Source organism: Carcharhinus amblyrhynchos, chromosome 1, assembly GCF_965287045.1.
Source record: "Carcharhinus amblyrhynchos chromosome 1, sCarAmb.v2.hapA, whole genome shotgun sequence".
Classification (NCBI taxonomy): Eukaryota; Metazoa; Chordata; class Chondrichthyes; order Carcharhiniformes; family Carcharhinidae; genus Carcharhinus; species Carcharhinus amblyrhynchos.
In genome coordinates, this window is record NC_137324.1 from 86,553,919 (window position 1) to 86,574,655 (window position 20,737).

The 20,737-nt window shown below is 41.9% G+C and overlaps 1 protein-coding gene across 12 annotated transcripts in view; it reads left to right on the plus strand.

Annotated features, from left to right (window-relative positions):
* LOC145342742 (amyloid beta precursor protein binding family B member 2-like) overlaps nucleotides 1-20,737 on the plus strand; it is a 338,577-nt gene that overhangs the window by 84,548 nt on the left and 233,292 nt on the right. For all 12 annotated transcript variants that reach the window (XM_080188293.1, XM_080188340.1, XM_080188284.1 and 9 more), the window contains one exon: nucleotides 17,247-17,349. The gene's annotated coding sequence lies outside the window, so the exon portion shown is untranslated. The remainder of the gene's footprint in view (nucleotides 1-17,246; nucleotides 17,350-20,737) is intronic.

The following is a 20,737-nucleotide window of genomic DNA, read 5'->3' on the forward strand; positions in this document are numbered from 1 at the left end:
CCTGCTGAATTTTTTCCAGCACTTGCAGCTGATTTTGTTTCAGGTTTCCAGCATCCTCAGTATTTTGCTTCCATCAAAAGCGCCTCATCAGCAATAAAACGCTTTGAGAAGTTCTATGGTTGTGAAAACACCATGTAAGTGCAAGTTTTCTTATCTGTTTTTACAGTGGTACTGAATTAACTCAGTAAATTGGTTTACTTGCACCAAGGCATAAAATTCACTTGAGCATACATTTAGAAGTTTGCAGCCCAGATTCTAAATTGAACAAAATTGTTGTTAAAATTGAAGCCTTGGGTATGCGATGTTATCTCCTCAGTCCTATGGACACGTTGCTGATTCAGAAAATGGAGATCCATTTTTGTACATTGTTATTTCAAGTCTATCTTGTTGGAAGGCAGCAGTTCAGCATCTTTGAAAGTAGCATGCTCGGTGATTGGCTTGGCATGACTCTAAACCACTTTTGTCCCAGGATTTTAATGTGTAAGTGTTGTCTGGCTATCCAGCCTTTTGCATGTTGTTAAATGTACGGCATTTTCTGCCCTTAATGGATTGTATATTCCTGCTGTTTCTGTTATTTGATTCACATTCATATATGAATGCACAGCTGGCTATCAGTCCACATGTCATTATTCTAAGTGTTCACCTTATCAGAAGGAAGCTAGATGTGAAAAATGATTGTGGAAATTGTTTCCTGCAATGTTGGTGACTGCAGCTGCTTTATGCCTTTTTGGGCTGTGAATGTATATTAGAGCTGTTGTCATCATTCTTCCAGACAATGGACCAAAATGACTTCTCCAATTCTGTTATTAACCTGTAAACATGCATATTCATAAATTTTATTCAATTTACGTTCTGAGAAATAAATTCAGAATAGTGTTATTTTGTATTGGATTAAGGGCAATGTTATTGCCAAAACTCCTGACTTAATGGTGGTGAACAAAACAGTGAACTTCTCCGATTCACCAAGGCTGACCGTTGGGAATACTGGGTGTGATTCTTAGGCCTGTTTTGCCATGGCCGCAAATCCCGTTCTGGCTGCTAATTTTTGCGAAAGGGTCATAATGGGATTTATGGTGGTATGACCTTCATTTAAGATCTCCCTTTTCCAATGCCGGTGATGTAATCAGGTTGATACCCAGAACTGACTGAATATTATTAAATAGTTTTAACACCATTGCTTCCAGGAGAGTTGAATGTCCCCATCCCTGCTGGTGTGACATCAAAAACAAAAACTGGCCCTGATGACCACACCAGAGGTGCAGAGATGAGTATAGGCCCCAGGTGCTAAGGTACATAGTACCTGTCAAGTTGGCAATGGCAGGGCCAGGCTTTCTGGGATTTTCCTTGTATGTGAGTGGGTGGTGCCCCAGTTTTTCAGTGGTGGGGGGGGGGGAGCTTGCCCGTCTAAGTATGAGGATTCGAGGATGTTCCCCATGCCCAAAGAGGGCCCTAATGTTCTTGACAGCCCCTGATCACTGAATTGTCAGACAGTTTTTTTTTAGGCCCCCACCTCCCAGATGGCTGTGAGATCCTCGTTTCTCGCCAGCACTTTGGAATTGGACAGAGTGCTGTTTGATCAAGCTGGAATTGGCAGCTGTGAAAGTAAGTTTCACACTGCTTTCTCGTCTGACCCAACACTGCGCAATTTTTGAAAAATCCGCCACTCCTTTTTTTTATTGGATCTTCTTGGGGACTAGATTTAGTAATACCAGAAAGCTTTTTCTGGCGATGGCACCATCTAGGTAAGAACTTGGTACCAGGAGTCAAAACAAATCTGATGTGCAATAAAACTAGTGAACATTCATCCTAGGGAGGATGGCAAGGATATTTAATTGAACATTATAATTGATTTATTTTTAGACCTGTAATTTTATTTATTTTGGAACAAAGATTTAGCTACTTGTAGAGTTTCTGCAGTTAATCAGTAATAGAATTGCTACAGTGCAGAAGGAGGCCTTTTGGCCCATCGAGTCTGCACAACAACAATCCCACCCAGGCCAGTACTGCTTGCTAGGCCAGCATTTATTGCCCATTCCCCAGTGCCCTTGAGAAGGTGGTGACGTGCTGTCTTCTTGAACAGTTGCATCTGTGTGGTAACTTGCCTGTCTTTTTAAAAACCTTTATCACTACCATACACTGAAGTGAGGTTTAGCTAACAAAATGAAATGTATAGAATGAATTCTACCTGGTTACATAGTGCATTCCTGTTTAAATGGTGTATACACAATTGTATTAAGCTGAGTTACTAACTCAGTGTGTATAATGAAAACATATTGTACAAATGGTACTACTGTCCTTGTACAGTGCAGTGAGGAGGTGTATTTACTGGGGAAACATAAATGATTATTTCTCACATAGAAGCTAGTTATTTATGTGGTTAAAAGCAGGTCATCCTTCAGCTGTACCAGTTTGGTTAAGTTACCCTAATGGTAAGGGGGAGGGGCACTTTGCAATTTCAAGGAGCTCCTCGTTTAAGATATCCCTTAACACCTACATCTGTGACTGTGCCCATCCTATTATCTCTCTCAAGCTCAGCATCAATTTTTGACTGACTAACCTCCTGAGAAACAACATGGGATGGTATGCCAAATTGAAGCCACTTTATAAATGCAAGTTGTTGTTGGTCACCTGTCAGTTCTTTGATGTCACTGGCAAATATTTCACAATGTCTGGAGAGAAAATGGGAAAAACTGTTTTACATTATTTTATCTGCTTATGGATATGAGGAACCAGTGAGAAGGAAGAACAATTATGGACATGCTTGGCAGATGTGAGAAATTTGATTACGTAGATGTGAGTATTGATGCTTAGGTATTCTAATTTTGTTTTAGCAAAAATCTTTTAAAATGAGAGTTCTGCTATAAATGGCAATTAATTCATGCAAAGTACTTGCATTTCCACTGTTCAAATTAGCCATGGGTGGATGTCTGAGCTTTAAATCCTGTTAATGTGTGAGGTGATGCAAAGCAAAATGTCTGTTAGCTTTGATTTTTTTTAAAATATCACAAGGAAATCCTGTGGGAAACCCTGCCTTGGCTTCCTGTGCTTATAATCTGCACTTCTGTTTTCTCCCTCGCCTCCCCTCTTCGCACATGAAAATAACGTTCTACACAACAATGGACATTTTACTTTGACTTTTTCATTATTTGTATGTAATTCTTAAATGATTGTGACAAATAAATGCCCATTTATACCAGCCTGATTTTCACCACACAGTAGAAAGTTTGCCTATCACTGTAACAAGTGCCCCTGTCTGTGACATTTAATTGTCTTTTGCTCAAGATTAAACCATTAACCAGTTGAGACAAAGTCAGCCTTTGGGGTTTTTTGTTAATTGAGCAGACTTCTTGATTACCTCTGTTTTTTCATTTTAAAAATGTTTTTTCTCATCAAGGTCACCACTGTGCATTTAAGGATGGAATCAGATGTACTTCCTGGAAACACTGTTTTCAGCATTAAAAATTGAAGTTTCCTACCCCTGATTGCATTAGTGATTTTTCTGTTTCTTTTGCTGACTGTCCTTACACCCCTGTTATTGACGTTGCAAGATCAATTGCACTGTGAGTACTTTGGGAGTTGGCAATAACAGCAACTTGTATTTATATACCCTTAAAATGTTCCAAGGTACAAGGGGGCATTATAAAACAAAATAGGACACGTCACATGAGGAGATATTAGGGCAGATGACTAAAAGCTTGGTCAGAGGTGAGTTTAAAAGAGGAAAGTGAGCTAGAGAGGGAGGGAATTGGAGAACTTAAGACTGTAGACAGCTGAACAACACAGCCACTGGTGATGGTACGATTAAAATCAGTGACGCTCAAGAAAAATGCAGATATCTGAGGGCTGGAGGCAGTTACAGGTAGTATGCGGGGAGGCCATGGAGTGATTTGAAAACGATGAGAATTTTGAAATTGAGATGTTGCTTAACTGGGAGCAAATTTAGGTGAGGGAGCTGAACAAGATTTGACGTGAGGACCCAGTTTCTGGAAGATAGAACTTTGGAGGCCAACCACAAGTGCATTAGAATAGTCAGTTCCAAAGGTAACAAGGACATGGATAAGGATTTCTGTAGCAGATGTGCTGAAGCAGGTGTGGAGTAAAGTAATGTTATGGAGGTGAAACTAGGGGATCTTAGTGATGGCTCGGATTTGTGGCCAGTGATTCCATCTCAGGGACAAATATGATGAGCTTGTGAGCAGTTTAGGTTTGTCTCAGAGTGGGTAACTAGTTTCTGGCAGAGATTGAAAACAATTCCAATGTTAAATTGGAGATAATTTGAGTACTGCATGTTGGACAAACAGCAACATTTTAGAATTAGCTGACATATCTAGTGATGTAGCAGATTGGCACGGTGATGCCTCAGCACCAGGGACCTGGATTCGATTCTGGTTTCGGCTGACTGTGTGGAGTTTGCACTTCTCCCCTTGTCTGTGTGGGTTTACTCCGGTTATGGGGATAGGGCCTGGGTGGGATTGGTGTTTGTGGTTGCTTGATGGGCCGAATGATTCCCTACTGCATTGTAGGTTCTATGATTCCATGATGTAGCAGTGGAGCTGGGTGTCATCAGCATACTTGTGGATACTGATGCTGCATTTTCAGAACAGCACGTGGTTGAGAAATAAAGCCAAGAGTAGATCTTTGGGGGTCACCAGAGGTAATGGTGCACGAATGAGAAAATAAATATTGCGGATCTGTCTCTAATTAGAATTGGATAGATCGGAATAGACCCAGCTGGATGACAGTGGGGTGGCATTGCAGGGGAATGTCAACAATGCTAATGGCTGTAGACAGATTGAAAAGGATGAGGTAGAACAGTCTATTTTTGTCACAGAGGCGTAAGATTGTCACATAAGCATCAATTAAGAATTGAGCAGCAACCAATTGCTCCATCCTTCTTCCTCACTGACCATCTTGCAACTGTACCCATTGTCAGCTAACCTTGGCAACCTCTATGTTACAACTCAGATAGCCAGAACACTGGAGCCTGGTCTTGACACACTACAATCTTTTGTACTGAATGTCACGTACCCCTACCAACAACCCCTCTGTTGGTCTACTCCTATATGCATACCATACTTATCGGACATATAAAACAAAATGAAACAAATAAAACGGAACTAGCATTTTAAAAGAAACCACTTTGGAATAAAAGGTCAGTGTATTTAGGTATTTAGTAATCTTTTACAGAGGTTGTGTGCCTCCATGTTATGAAGGGTTTTGGTTTCTTTTATCTTCTGGAGATGAGTCTCCTGGGACTCATGAAAACTTGGCAATGAAAGAGATGAGAAGAGTTGCATCAAGAGGTGAGTTTTTTCTGGGGGTGCGAGCTGGGCCACTATTTATTTATTTCTCCATTCTTAATTGTCCTTGAGAAGGTGGTTATCAGCTGCCCTCTTGAACTCTTGCAGTCCATGTGCAACTCTGCCCCTCCCGTTCCACTTCTCTCACCTTTACACCCCTTCATGCCTTCACTGTTCCCTACCTCTGTGACCTCCTCCCACCCTCTCCTCACTGTCCCTTGGACCTTCTGTACAATTCTTGTCTTTTTGCCCCATTATTAGTAACAATATCTTAATTCAGCCTTCTGGACTGGGATTCATTCCCTAAAACCCCTCTGCCCCTCTACCTTTCCTCTTTTCAAACCATATTTAAAATCTGTCTCCTGCCACTGCATGGAATATCTCCTTATTTGACACAATGTTCTTTTTCTTTCCCCTTGTGTCACTTTGAAGTGATGTGGGATGATTTTCTTGTATTATAAAGGCACCATATGGTAATACACATTGTTGGGTTCAGAGTCCAACTCGTATCATTCAGAATTCTTAAGGCTTTGATAATTTTGAGCCCATTTCCAGATTCAAAAGAATGGTAGTTTAACCTCTCATCCGAGTTCTATTTTGTAGGGTACTTGCCTATACTATAGTGGGTATGATTTTGTTTATATTCCTGTACTGCTGTAGACATTCCCCTTGTCTGTTTGGGAAAAGCACATGGATTTTTACTCCGTGCATCAACAAGTATGTCATCAGGATATGAAACTCCAGAGTCAGCACACAGTACATCAAGATTTCAATCTTTAGCTGCAGGAAGATTTACTTTTCGTCTCTGCACGGTTCATGGCTGCACATTTAGATATTTATTTACATTAGCCACTGTAAATGTCAGTAAAATAATCAAACATTTATAGCTTATTTTTTGTATAGATTCTCTGTCCTCTACATCATCCTTTGAGAACTAAAAAGGAAATCTGAAATGGTTATTGGCAGAAGCTGTTAAGTGTCGCACAGAACCAATTTCTTACAGTACAATATCAAATTGATTAACTTGCAGAGTTATGTGCCAATGCACATAACCAATATTTTTGTAGCTGTGTTTGTAAATGTTTATTTGATATCTTCTTTGAGTTGTTTTTGGAGGCAATGAAATGCTATGTAACACACAAAACAGCTTGTGATTACAACTGTTCATTTACTGTAATATTTACTGAACAGTAGACACTTTTTATGCTGAATTAGAAATCAGAAATCCTGCTCAAAACTGGAGCCACGAATATAAAAACATTCTGGGCGAGATTTTTATTGGCTCGCCACGCCAGTTGTTCAGGGTGGCAAGCTGGGAACTTCCTGCTGTCAGGAAAAACTGAGTGTGTGGGAAGATTTCAGTGTTGAACTCTCCCAAGAAGCTGGCGTGAAAGACTCCCGTTTTCAGACTTTTCTGACAATTAAAATTTTTTTTGGGAAGATTGCCCCCATATATTTAACATATTGGCCGGAGAGTGACGGGGAAATGTCTTGGGAAGTATTGCATAGCTCTTTGAAGTTTCTGGACCAAAGCCACTTTGGTTACATATATTTCATGCCTTACATGCTTTTAGTTGAGAAGCATAATTAGTTTTGTGACAAAAGTATGAGATTTATTTGGAAAGTGAGAGGGATCTGAGCTGAAATGCGTACCAAATGCAAATCAGTCCCTTTGTTACATTTCAATAGAGGTTATAGCCTCAATTTTCAGCTTCTCCTTTGGTTTTAAACAGTAGTTGTGCAGTTCACCCAGGATGTTCTGAGTCCCTATGATTCAAAGTAGAGCTTTTGTTGCACTGAAGTATAGTATGCTGAATTTGTAGACATTTTTATTTGCTCAGTTGTTTAACCCTTCAGAAACCTTGGTTGCAGTACTATAACTACTGGTATGTCTGTCAAAATAGCTAACTGTTCTAAATAAGTACTTGTAAATAAGTAAACCTTTGGAATATCATTCTTCGAATGCACTCGCATTGTGAGATCAATACAAGACCTATAACTTACAGGATACCTCCTTTTTTTTAACAAGTAGGTTGGTTAATGTCCTTTAGAGATTTAATTTTCAATTATATTAACTTTCTTACATTTTGCTACATTAACTTTCTATAAACGTGTACAAAAGGTTCAGGGAACGACGTAATGTTAGGGATCTACAGGAGTATACGGCTTGTAGGAAGGAAGTTGAGAAGGAAATTAGGAGAGCCAGAAGGGGTCATGAGAAGGCCTTGACAGGCCAGAATAAGGAAAACCCTAAGGCATTCTGCAAGTATGTGAAGAGTAAAAGGATGAGATGTGAAGGAATAGGATCTATCAAATGTGCCAATGGGAGAGTTTGTATAGAACCAGTAGAAATAGCAGAGGTGCTCAATGAATGCTTTGGTATTCACAGTGGGAAAGGATCTTGGTGGATGTAGTGCAGGCTCACGACAGACTGAAATGCTTGAGTATGTGGACATTAAGAAAGGGGATATGTTGGAGCTTTTGAATAGCATCAAGATAGATAAGTCGCTGGGTCCAGATAGGATTTACCCTAGGTTACTGAGGGAGGCAAGGGAAGAGATTGCAGAGCCTCTGGTGATGATCTTTGCATCATCACTGGAGACGGGAGAGGTTCCAGGGGATTGGAGGATTGTGGATGTGGTTCCTCTGTTCAAGAAAGAGAATAGAGATAGCCCAGGAAATTATTGACCGGTGAGTCTAACATCAGTGGTTGGTAAGTTGATGGAAAAGATCCTGAGAGACAGGATTTATGAACATTCAGAGAAGTTTAGTACGATCAAAAGTAGCCAGCACGGCTTCGTCAAAGGCAGATTATGCCTTACGAGTCTGGTTGAGTTTTTTGAAACTGTGACCAAACACATTGATGAAAGAAGAGCGGTAGATGTGGTTTATATGGACTTCAGCAAGCGTTCGATAAGGTCCCCCATGCAAAACTTCTTGAGAAAGTGAGAGGGAATGGGATCCAAGGGGATGTTGCTTTGTGGATCCAGAACTGGCTTGCCCACAGAAGGCAGAGAGTGGTTGTAAATGGGTCTCTTTCTGCATGGAGGTCGGTCACCAGTGGAGTGCCCCAGGGATTTGTTCTGGGACCCTTGCTGTTTGTGATTTTTATAAATGACCTGGATAAGGAAGTGGAGGGATGGGTTGATAAGTTTGCCAATGACATGAAGGTTGGGGGTGTTGTCAGTAGTTTGGAGGGATGTCAGAAGTTGCAGCGTGACATAAGTAGGATGCAAGACTGGGTGGAAAAGTGGCAGATGGACTTCAACCCGGATAAATGTGTAGTGGTCCATTTTGGCAGGTCAGATGGAATGAAGGAATATATTAAAGGGTAAGACTCTTAGCAGTGTGGAAGATCAGAAGGATCTTGGGGCCCGGGTTCATAGGACTCTCAAATTGGCTTCGCAGGTAGAGGATGTGGTTAAGAAGGTGTATGGTGTACTGGCCTTCATCAGTCGAGGAATTGAGTTTAGGAGTCAGGAGATAATGCTGCAGCTTTATGTCCCCAGTCAGACCCCACCTGGAGTACTGTGCTCAGTTCTGGTCGCCTCATTATAGGGAGGATGTGGAAGCCATTGAAAGGGTGCAGAGGAGATTTACAAGGATGTTGTCTGGATTGGGAGGCATGCCTTATTAGGATAGGTTGAGAGTGCTCAGTCTTTTCTCCTTGGAGAGACGAAGGATGAGAGGTGACCTGATAGAGTTATGTAAGATGTTGAGAGGTATTGATCGGGTGGATTCTCGGACGCTTTTTCCCAGGGCTGAAATGGCTGCCAAAAGAGGACACAGGTTTAAGGTGCTGGGGAGTAGGTACAGAGGAGATGTCAGGGTAAGTTTTTCACTCAGAGGGTGGTGGGTGAGTGGAGTCGGCTGCTGTCAGTGGTGGTGGAGGCAAATTCGATAGGGTCTTTTAAGAGACTTCTGGATGAATACATGGGACTTAATAGGATTCAGGGTTATAGATAAGCCTAGTAGGTAGAGATATGATTAGTGCAACTTGTGGGCAGAAGGGCCTGTTTGTGCTGTAGTTTTTCTATGATTCTAAATCTCTTAGATGGTTAGATCTTAGGGGTTAGATGATCAAGCTTTTACAATTTCATTTTGCTTTATATGTGAGGTTGGGAAAGGGAGGACAAGGAGGAACAAAAGTGATGGAAGGCAGAAAGGTGAACTGTAAAGTACAGCCTTGCTTTGTTTGTTAGTCTTTACCCAAATAACCAAGAGTCTCATATTTTATCACTTCAGCAGCCGTACTGAACTTGAAAACATGTTTTGAAGTATCCACATTGCACGTACACATTTCCTTTGGGAATATGCAGGTATCCAAAAGGTACAGGTCATATACTTGTATGTGTATGTTAGTGAAAAGATACCATCTTTTCAGCTCTACAGATTGTTGTTCCATGCATTCCAATTAACCTACTGAGATACTTAATTGGATTAGACAGCAAACATTCCTGGCACAAAAGCTCTTTAATTTAAAGAGAAATTGAAAGAGCATTTAAAAGTATGCACAAACAAAATGCCTCAAAGAGCATAGATTCTCCCATTGCAACCCGCAAATTTTCTGGCAGATCCGGTCAGGAAAATCACGTGTAGGCCATTTTGCAGGATTTGCGTGTGCATTCCCGACACATGCATGTCTCCTACAGCTGGAGAACAGCAGTCGAGATCACGCTGAAAACCGACAGGAAGACAGGTAAGTAATTTAAATCTGTTTACAAAGAACAAAGAACAACCCAGCATGGGAAACAGGCCCTTTGGCCCAACAAGCCCGCGCCGCCGCATCACCCTACACCTATTCTACCCTGCGTATCTACAAATAGAACCCCTGACTTAGCCACATTCAGGGGAGAATAGTGTCAATCTGGTAAAACCAATCAGCCTAAGAGCACATCTTTAGGGTGTGGGAGGAAACCGGAGCGCCCGGAGGAAACCCACACAACCACAGGGAGAATGCACAAACTCCCACAGACACAGGCCCAAATCCATGTATCTGCACAGCTAGCAGTGCTAGTCACCGAGCTGTTGCGGCGCCCGTCTACCGGTCCAGGATCAAGCACACACACCGACACGAAGCACTAGGCCACTCCTGGAACCTCCAGGAGCAGCCCACGCACAACCCACCGTGTGCATGCCCCTCGTTTGACAACGAGGTGGACCTCCACCTGCGGAGTGAAAAGACAAAACGTTAATCACAAGCCTGCCTTTCCGGTGTCTCCCGAGGTTCTAACCCTTATTCAATAACCCCTACCATAACCCTCCATCCTCGTTTCACTCATGTGCCTATCTAACTGAACCTTAAACGAGTCCAACGTTCCCGCCTCCACCACCCCACTCGGTAGCGCGTTCCATACCCCCACAACTCTCTGCGTAAAGAACCTTCCTCTCACATCCAAATTATATCTCTCCCCCCTCACCCTTAAATCATGTCCTCTTGTATTCGTAACCAATCTAGGGAGCAGTCTCTCACTATTGACCCTGTCTATTCCCTTCAGTATCTTATATACCTCTATCATGTCACCCCTCAATCTCCGTCTTTCCAAAGAGAACAGTCCCAGTTTCTCCAACCTTTCCTCGTAACCCAACCCCTCCATGCCAGGCAACATCCTGGTAAACCTCCTCTGCACCCTTTCCAGAGCCTCCACGTCCTTCCGGTAGTAAGGTGACCAGAACTGGACGCAGTACTCCAAATGCGGTCTAACCAACGTTCTATACAACTGAAGCATTAGACGGCAGCTTTTAAACTCTATACCTCTTCCTATAAAGGCTAGCATTCCATAAGCCTTCCTGACAACATTCTCCACTTGTGTCACAACCTTCATGGATTTGTGAACCTGCACTCCCAGGTCCCTCTGTGTTTCTATACTCCTAATTTGTCTACCTTTAATCACATAACTCCTCTCTACATTATTCCTTCCAAAATGCATCACCTCGCATTTGTCAGGATTAAATTCCATCTGCCACCTATCTGCCCAATGCACCAACCTATCTATATCCTGTTGTATCACCTGACAATCCACTTCAGTACCCGCCAACCCTTTTTAATATATTTTAAATGTGATTATTGGGCCTGGCACGGAACTTGCCGGGTTCGATAGCATCTCCCACCCGGCCAGGAGTACTTCATTCCAGCGATGTTTAGAGTAACTCCCACGTTTAGGGAACTAGCAGCAGACCCCGCCAGAATGAAGGGGGGGTGACAATCAGGTACTCCCAGCGGGTCGGGCAGAAGGGGATGGTGCCCTTGGGCATGGGCACCCTGGCAGTGCCAGCCAATGCCCTGGCACTGCCCAAAGGGCAATGTGCCCATGCCCAGGGGCACCTTGTCACTGCCCAGCAGGCATTGGGCAGCACCAAGAGGGCGGGGTCTATTGTGGTTGGGGCCTTGGGGTGATTGGTGGGGTCCCACTGCCACTGCATGGGGATTGGTCTGTGGTGGAGGGAGGGCAGCGAATTTTGTGGGGGGAGGGCCTGGTTGGTGGTTTGCCGGGGGGCGCTCGACATTGGGGTGCTCTGAGGGGGTGGGGCAGGTCACCACTATTGGTGGGCGTGTGGGCTGGACTTCTGCGCGCTCTGGGAAAGGGGGCAGGATGTCGGGGCCGGGATCGGGAGAGGTAGCACTCTGGGGGTTTCAGGCTGGCAATTGAGCTGGCTAGCAAACGAGGAGACTGACAGATTGGGACCATTGAGCATGCGCAGAGTTCCAGACCTGTCAGACTCCAGTGCAAGTAGGCCACACCTCCCCCGCCCCCCCCCCCCCCCCCCCGCCCCCGCCCCCGCCCCCGCCCCCCCGGCCTGGTTTTTAATAGGATTTGCGATTGTGACCTCTGCATTGCAGAGCACAGACCTTTGGGTCTAAGGTTGCATTGAAAAGAACAGTTTTCCCACCAATTCAGCACTTTTGGGAGAATTGCTCCCATAATTTCTGTTTTTCCATTCCTCTCTCCCTGATGCTATATCTAACCATGCTCTCAGAAATAAAGTTTCACTTAATTTTGGAACATTTCAGGGAAGGCCAAGAAATAGAATGATTTCCATCTTGGCCTCAGTTTTATAATGCTGAGATTGGAACTGGGTGAAAAAAAAAGCTGTAAGTATCAGCTGTGAACCCAAAAAAAGCTGCAGTTGACGGAGAAAAAAAGCAGAGAACAGATTAATGAAATACAAATCAGCTGTGCCGAAATTGAGCAGCAGAACTGAAGAGAGGAGCTGAATGACCAGTTTCCCCTATTAATGTTCTGCATTAAAATATTTTGCCCAGTTGAATTTTGAATCCTGATTCTCGATTTGGATCGATTGTTTTGAACAATTAGATCTACAGATGGACTGGTGAGGTCAGAAAGCAGCTGGTTACACGAGGGGAGAAAAATGTGACTTATAATTTCAAATGTAAAGGCAGTGCTGTGATTCAATTGATACTGTTCAGCGTTCCTGTCAAAAAATTTTGTGATCAGGTCATATCTTGGGGGTATTTATTTTCATTTTGGGAAGAATTAATGAATTTGATTTAATACCTAAAAAGGTTAAACTTGCTTTATTTTGTCCTTTAATATACAACAAGTATTGTAAGAACCAACCATCATAATTACTGCCTAATATTGGACGTAATGGTAATATAAATCTGATCCTCTTATTAGGAAACTACTCTGAGTGTGTTAATTATACTACTTTATCTTGGACCAGCGATTATAATTATAGGTAGCTACTTTTAAGAATCTACCTCGGGACTCTGATTTTTTTTTCATCTTTTGATGCTTTGCACGTATAAACACTAAGGCATGTAACCCTTTTGAATAATTTAACTAGATATTTGTTCTGTCGCTTTGTCTTTTGTTACTCTTGAATGCACACTCTTCCTATCTGCTTCAGGACTGCTTCCTCTAAAAATTAGGCCACTGGTTTGAAACGCTGATTACAATAATGTCATTTGAACACAATGAAAGTCCTGTTTGACCTGAGGATGCTTGAAATTTGTTGTTTCATTAACAGGACTGTAAGAGGTGGCAATACCTTGGAGCATCGAGTTTGAAAGAGTAGGCTTTTGATCAGATGCATCTGACTATTATTGGTGTAAATCTAAGGATTGCTCAATGCGTATAAGCTTATTAGAAGCACGTAAAACAGAATTCTTGAAAATTGCAACTTAGCAATATACTGTCAGCACATACCAGAAGTCTGACTTGGAGGAGGGTTGAAATCGCAGCTGGCAACTTATTTTCTCTTTGACCACAATAGAAATAATGGGAGTGACTTTTCGATTCTCCATATCTGGCACGGATCACACTGATCCTGGAAGATTACATGCGGGTCAAAAAATTGGTCCTGTGCCTGGTGCCAAACAGTTTGCAATTGTCCTGTTCCTTTCAAATGGCATGAACTGGATCATGCCCAGAAAGGCAAGGCCGATTAGCATAATTAAAGTAGTACTTGAATACGTGTAGCCTGTTCGACACTGGATTCTCCCAGCTCTTGGAATCTTGCAACGGCCATGCTGGGGGACTCGGAGGCCATTAAAGCCCCTGGATGATCGGGGGCATAGGGCTCTATCCACCGGGCATCATGAAGGGGCATGCCGTGGGTCAGACAGGGAACCATTGGAAGGTCCCAATTCTGACAACCCATGTTGGGGAGTGGGTAGGTGAAAATGCTGCTAATTGGGGCACGGGACGATGCTCGTGAGTGGAGGGAGGGAGGGGGTCTCCTAGTGTGGTGAGAGATTGGGGTGCCCTTGTGAAACGGCACCTTTCTGCATCCAGTATGTTTAGCCCCCTCCCCTGCCAGTACCAGTGTGCAACTTGCCACTCTCTCAAAAAATGACTAAGTGTGGAATGATTGTGGTCTGGAGGGCACCTGACAGACCGGCACAGATCACTCTGCTAATCTCACCAATTAGGACACTTTGTTTTTTGGGGGGAAATTCACTTTTTTCACTCATGTTTCTATCTCTAATTATAAATTACTGAAATTAGTGCCTTGTGCCAAATGGTTTTGTGCTGTGGTGTGTTTGCTGATAATTGGATGTTAGTAATTAAATAACCTACTTGCAGGTTGTGGAATAACATACTACATAGTGATTAACTGCACTAGGAGGAAGAAAAATCCGCGTGGAAGCTGTTAATTAATGGTACTTCCAAGATAGCCTGTTAAGGATGACAAATGAAATTAAGGCATAGCGCCAGCACATGTAGAATTTAAAGTGATGTTTGTGCATGTTGTATAGAATAGAATTTATAGCAAAGTGTTCACGACTGGAAACTAGCAAGAGCACCTCAAGATAGAGGATAGTAACTCATTTGTAATTCGGTATCTGTTGGCATTGTGGACACTTGATTTAATTATAAAACCAGAGAAATCACAACATTGATGATTTTGACTCATTATCATAGAATCCTATAGTGTAGAAGGAGGCCATTCAGCCCATCGAGTCTGCATCCACCACAATCCCACCCAGGCCCTATCCCTATAATGCCATGCATTTACCCTAGCTAGTACTCCTAATACAAATTTAGCATGGCCAATCTATCTAACCCACATATCTTTGGACTGTGGGAGGAAAGCAGAGCACCCAGAGGACAGACACGGGAGAACAAACAAACTCCACACAGACAGTGACTCCAGCTGGGAATTGAACCTTGGTCCCTAGCGCTGTGAGGCAGCAACACTAACCACTCTGCTACCGTGCCACTGTAGTATTGCTAGCTTCTTAATTAATAACACTTACTCTAGTTCTATTTTCAGTTTATATTATTCCTGTTCAACATTCGTTCAATCTCCATTCAGTGGATGTTATAGCTTCTGTGTCAATTGAGACTTGTAATAAAACATTCCACATTTTCATTGCATTTTCTTAAAAGTATTCAGACTTCCATTTCTGTTCTTATGCTAATCCCGAGCATATTCTCTTTGTTACTGCTGTTTCATCAATGATGGATATAATCTTTACCATTTCAAAACCTTTTGTTTCATGATAATGAAATTACTTCCAGGTGCAATGAGCTGAATAGCCTCCTGTGTTGTTTCATTTTATATTTTTTCCAATGTTAATAATAAATAAAATTCTTCAAACATGAAAATTTGTGATATGCTAAGGACACAGCGTGACTTGCAGAATCAGAACAGGCTTAAAAAAAAATTGTACATCAAATAAAATTTAGAAGTCTAAAATATTGATTGACTATGAACACTAAAATGGCAAAAACAATGGTACTCAGAAGGAGTATATAGGAGAAGCGAGAGTGAAGTTTAAAGTGGATAGTGCCATGTTGGAACAAGTAGGTAAAATTGTCTATTTCAGACAAGTGATAACAGGAATGGAAATGTGATGCAGCAGTTAGGAGGATGGAGATAGCCAGAAGTAATTTTGTGAAGATGAAGAATGTATTAACAACAAGATAACTCAAGCATGTAACAAGGAAAAAAACTCAAGTTGCTACAGTAGCCTTTCTATTTTCCCGTATGCTTCTGAAACGTGGAGAACAAGGAAAGATCTTTGGAAAAAAATAGAGGCCTTTGAAGTGCGAAAGCTAAGATGTGTGTTAAAAATTCCATATCGAGAACATAGGACAAATGAAGGTACTTGGAATAGCAATAGTGAAAGAAGTCTAAAAAGTGACATTCAGTAAAGGAAAGGTCAATATTTTGGCGATTTGCTCTGAACGGAATAGTTGGAGATCTCTTTTAGAGAGCAAACTATATGGCAGCAGAGAGAAGGGTCGATCTCGGCATAGTTGGATGACAGAGCTGCAGTGAACGTGAGAGGGTGATTCAAGACAGATGTGTGGCATACCATGACAACAGATCTCCTGACGGAGAAACAGAAAATGCTGGAGAAACTCAGCAGGCCTGACAGCGTCTGTGGAGAGAGAACAGAGCCTGGATGACTTTTCGTCAGACACTATTCACTTTCCACAGATGCCATCAGATCTGCTATGTTTCTCCAACCTTCTCTGTTTTTGTTTCAGATTCCAGCATCCGCAGTATTTTCCCTTTTGCCCAGATCTCCTGATGGGATTAGCCAGAGACAACAGTAGTACAAAGTTAGAGTTGTTTATTTTTAAGGTTAAAAAAAACTATATAGAATGTGGGCAAAATCTTCATAATATTTTCCCCTCTGAATTCAGTCACCTCAAATTCCTAACTATCTAAAAGTTCTAATTATTAATTTGTTGTGCTATCTTTGTTGATTTGATCAATTCTAGTTTTTTTAGTGCAAAATTTGACTTTGAGTTCTCCACAGGAGACTGTACTAATAGACTGTACTAATTTATCAGCACTCCTTGTATGTGAGTAACTTATCATGGCTCAAAATGGCATATTATACAGATTTGAAAGGCAATTTTGTAGTGCCCCAAGTGCTGTCCCCGTTAACTTTAACTAAACAAACAGAAACCAGAGATTGAACCCAAGATCCTTCTGTTATGCAATGATTAGTATTTTATGAGCTCTATTCATTAAGACACAAAGCAAATTCATAACATGTTCTTAATCACTGTTCATGCACAAGAATGTCCTTAAAAATGTAAATTTGTTTCTTTGCAGAATCTTTAACTAAACCTGTGAAATATAGTTCTTTTATACTGATGCAACTTGTTCTCAATTATAATGATATCAATTGATGCTGTCAATTATGTCCAGTAGGTTTGAACTTGAAAGTAAGAATGACTATAAATTCTACTGCTCTCCAAGAGAAAAATCTAGAATTGAATTTGGAGTTAAATTTATTATTTAGTCAGACATTCTAATACTTTTTCAGATTCATGGCAATTTTTCCATCCATAGGCAGATGTATGGTGCTTCTTGGATCATAACTCAGTTAATGCTTGAAATGGCATAACTAATTGTGCCTGAGTTTATTTATCCCTCGTGTTGCAAAGATCATTAATATTTTAATGGAAGGAGCCTAGTGATTTGTAGTAAGTCTTAAATTAATTTTGTTTTTTTCAGGCCTGAAATTTGCTTAATCAGTGCTTCTAAGATGCTGTAATGTGCTGACTGGTCACTATGGGCAGACGATACCCAGGGGCATATCATCGTCCAAATAGCATATGTAAGTATGGGTAAAGCAGTTTAGTTCTTTTTTGCTCCAGTAGATTAATTGTGGAAATTCTGAAGGTGAATATTTAGAAGATTCTACTGCAGTGTGGATTTTTGGTTATTGAAAGCCATTTGAAATTTTGTTTTAAGGGAACTAAGTTTCAGTGACATAAAACCGATATATCTAATGTGAATCATTTGTATTTCAAGTTTGTGACTTGGAATTAGGAATGTAACACTATATTATAATTACAGCAGTTATGTTATTGAATTTTTTTTAGAATATGAATTCATTTTTCTATGATGCGCATCACATTAACATACGCATAACATTTGTCACAGGAAGATTTTATGGTGCTGGCATGCATTGAATTGTAAAAAGAAGTCATACAGAAATGCTGAGTTTACAAAGGCCTTCATGGTTTGGCTGCAGTTGCAGGCTTTGTCAAATACTGATGTTCAAAGTTTAAAGTTTTAACATTTATTAATGCCACATGTAGACTATATTAACGCTGCAATGAAGTTACCGTGAAAATCTCCTAGTTGCCACACTCCAACACCTGTTTGGGTACACTGAAGGAGAATTTAGCATGGTCAATGCACTTCTTTTGGACTGCGGGAGGAAACCAGAGCACCAGGAGGAAACCCAAGCAGTTATGGGCAGCATATGCAAAATCCGCACAGACAGGGATCCAAGCAGGAAATCAAATCCGTGTCCCTGGCGTTATGAGGCAGCAGTGCTAAGCACTGTGCCACCATGCTGCCCTGATGCTTGGTGCTTGCTGTAGGTCTGCAAGTATGTGTGGATGTATCTTCATTGCAGTTAACTATGCAGCAATCCTCAGTTTGTTTCACATATCTTCTGATGATTATGTCTTGTGGGCTGAAGTTGTACAGTACTGGGAGCTCATGATCCCTATTGATGCTAAATCAATTTGCCAAGAGAGATGAACCCTATGTAATCAGCCATTACTGTTTTGGTTTTTTATCACATGCTTGTCACTGTGCTGCAACCAATTTCTCGCTGGAATTTTTAAGATTTGCACAAGTTTAAACATTGTGCTGTAACAGTCAGTTTTTAATTAGAAGAAAAACATCGTCTGAAGAATTTTGGAGCACAGCACAAGTAAGTAGAACATTCAAAACTTGTCAAATTTGTCTTTTCTGCAGCTCCATGATGGACCCCTCCAGTTGGATTTCCACCTTTGTCACTGCACTAAAATGGCCCATCTCATAATTGCAGATGGCATTCAGTGTGACTGTAACAAAGCTAAAAGTGTTCCTTTTCATCCTTCTCGACCTATCTATAGCCATAGACAGAGTTGGCCCACCTCCTCCTCCAATGCCTCTGCACCAAAGGCCAGCTGGATCAGACTGCCCTCGTCTGGTTGCATTCTTATCTGCCTAGTTGTAGGAAAGAGTAGAAAGATTGAGTTGCATTTGTATGGTGCCTTTCATGGCCCTGAAATACCCCAGAGCACTTGACTGATGATTAAGTATTTTTTGAAGAGCAGTTATTGCTGTAATATAGGAAATGCAGCAGACAATTTGCACACAGCAAGCTCTCTCAAACAGCAATATGAAAATGACAAGATAATCAGTTTTTGTGATGTTCATTGAGAGGTCCGTACTGGTCAGAACAGCGTGGAAAACGCTCTTGAAATAGTATCATGTGATTTTTGCATCCACTCACAGGGAGAGGCCAGGGCTTTGATTTAACATCTTGTCTGAGAGATGGCACTTCTGAGAGTGCAGCACTCTTTCAGTCCCGTACCAGAGTGTAAGCCTGACTTTCGTGATCAAGTCCTAGAGTTGATCACAAAAGTCAACTCTAGCAACCCACAACCAGATAAGCGTGCTCCAGCTGAGCCTTGAGTGACAAGCAAAGCCAGAGGATTTCTTACAGTGGCCTCTTTTCCTACTCCCACATCATTTAGTTCTAGTCCCCCACCTCCCCAAAATTTCTGTCATTGGCTCCCTGTGTTTCTAATCTCCATGCTGCCCCTGGACCATATCATCTGAAAATACAACATCAGGTTCCACGTGTATCCTGCAGACACCCAGCTCCACCTCATAATTGCCCATCTCAACTCCTCCACTGACTTGGATTTGTCATACTATTTGTCTGACCTTCAGTATTGATTGAGTGGAAATTTCTTCCAGCTAAATATTGGGAAAAGTCAAATCATGTCTTCATGTTCTGCTACAGACTCCAACCCTGTCCCTGGCAACTGCCTGAAGCTGAACCAGAATTTTGCAGTCTTAATGTTAAATGTGATCCTGAGGTGATGGCGAAGTGCTGTAGTCCTGTTTCTGCTCATCTGAAAGCCTTGTCCATGCCATTGGTATGCCTAGATTTTCCTATTCCAAGTTCTATATCATAGAATCCCCACAGCGCAGGAAGCGACCATTTGGCCCATTGAGTCTGTACTGACTCTCTGGTAGTCATGATGTGGGTATGCCGGCGTTGGACTGGCGTAAACACAGTAAAAAGTCTGACAACACCAGGTTTTAGTCCAACCTATTTATTTGATAATATACTCACTAGCTTTCAGGGTTACCCCCTTCGTCAGGTGAATGGAGAGAATGGAGAGTGAATGGTGAATGGTGAACTCTCCATTCACCTGACGAAGGGGGTAACCCCGAAAGCTAGTGAGTATATTATCAAATAAATAGGTTGGACTAAAACCTGGTGTTGTCAGACTTTTTACTGACTCTCTGGCACAGACTTGGGCTCTCTCCTCTGCTCTATCCTTATAACCCAACACATTTACCATGGCGAATCCATCTAACCTAAACATCCTGGGAGACTAGGGGGCAATTTGACATGCCAACCTACCTAACCTGTACATCTTTGGGCTGTGGGAAGAAAGCTTTGCAGACGTGGGAGAACCTGCGAACTCCATACAGACAGTTACCCGAGTTGGAATTGAACCTAGGTACTTGGCGCTGTGAGGCAGCAGTGCTAACCACTGTTCTGCCTATTTTCTATCATCGTTGAATCCCATACCCTTCACTGCTCTAAGAACAACAAACCTGCATCCCTCCGTATAACTGAAGTCCCTCATCCTTGATACCAGTCTGATGAATCTCCTCTGCACGTTTGTGTTTTTGTGGTGTAGTACGTGTTGGTGGTGTTGTGATATGATGACATGCACCTGTCAGGATACATATTTTAAACTACTGTCAGTTATTGTTCAGCTCAACAGGATGCAGTGATTAGCCCCATGATTCATAAGTCAGTTTGCAAACAGCAGGAAAAGGACAGGAAGGTGTCATCACCTTCCAATTAACCCTTATTTTCAAATAAATAGTATCAGTGCAACTTGCTGTAGATCATGTCTTTAACTTATTGCATGCAGAAGCCCCTGGATGTTGCAGAAATTAAAACACTGGATTTT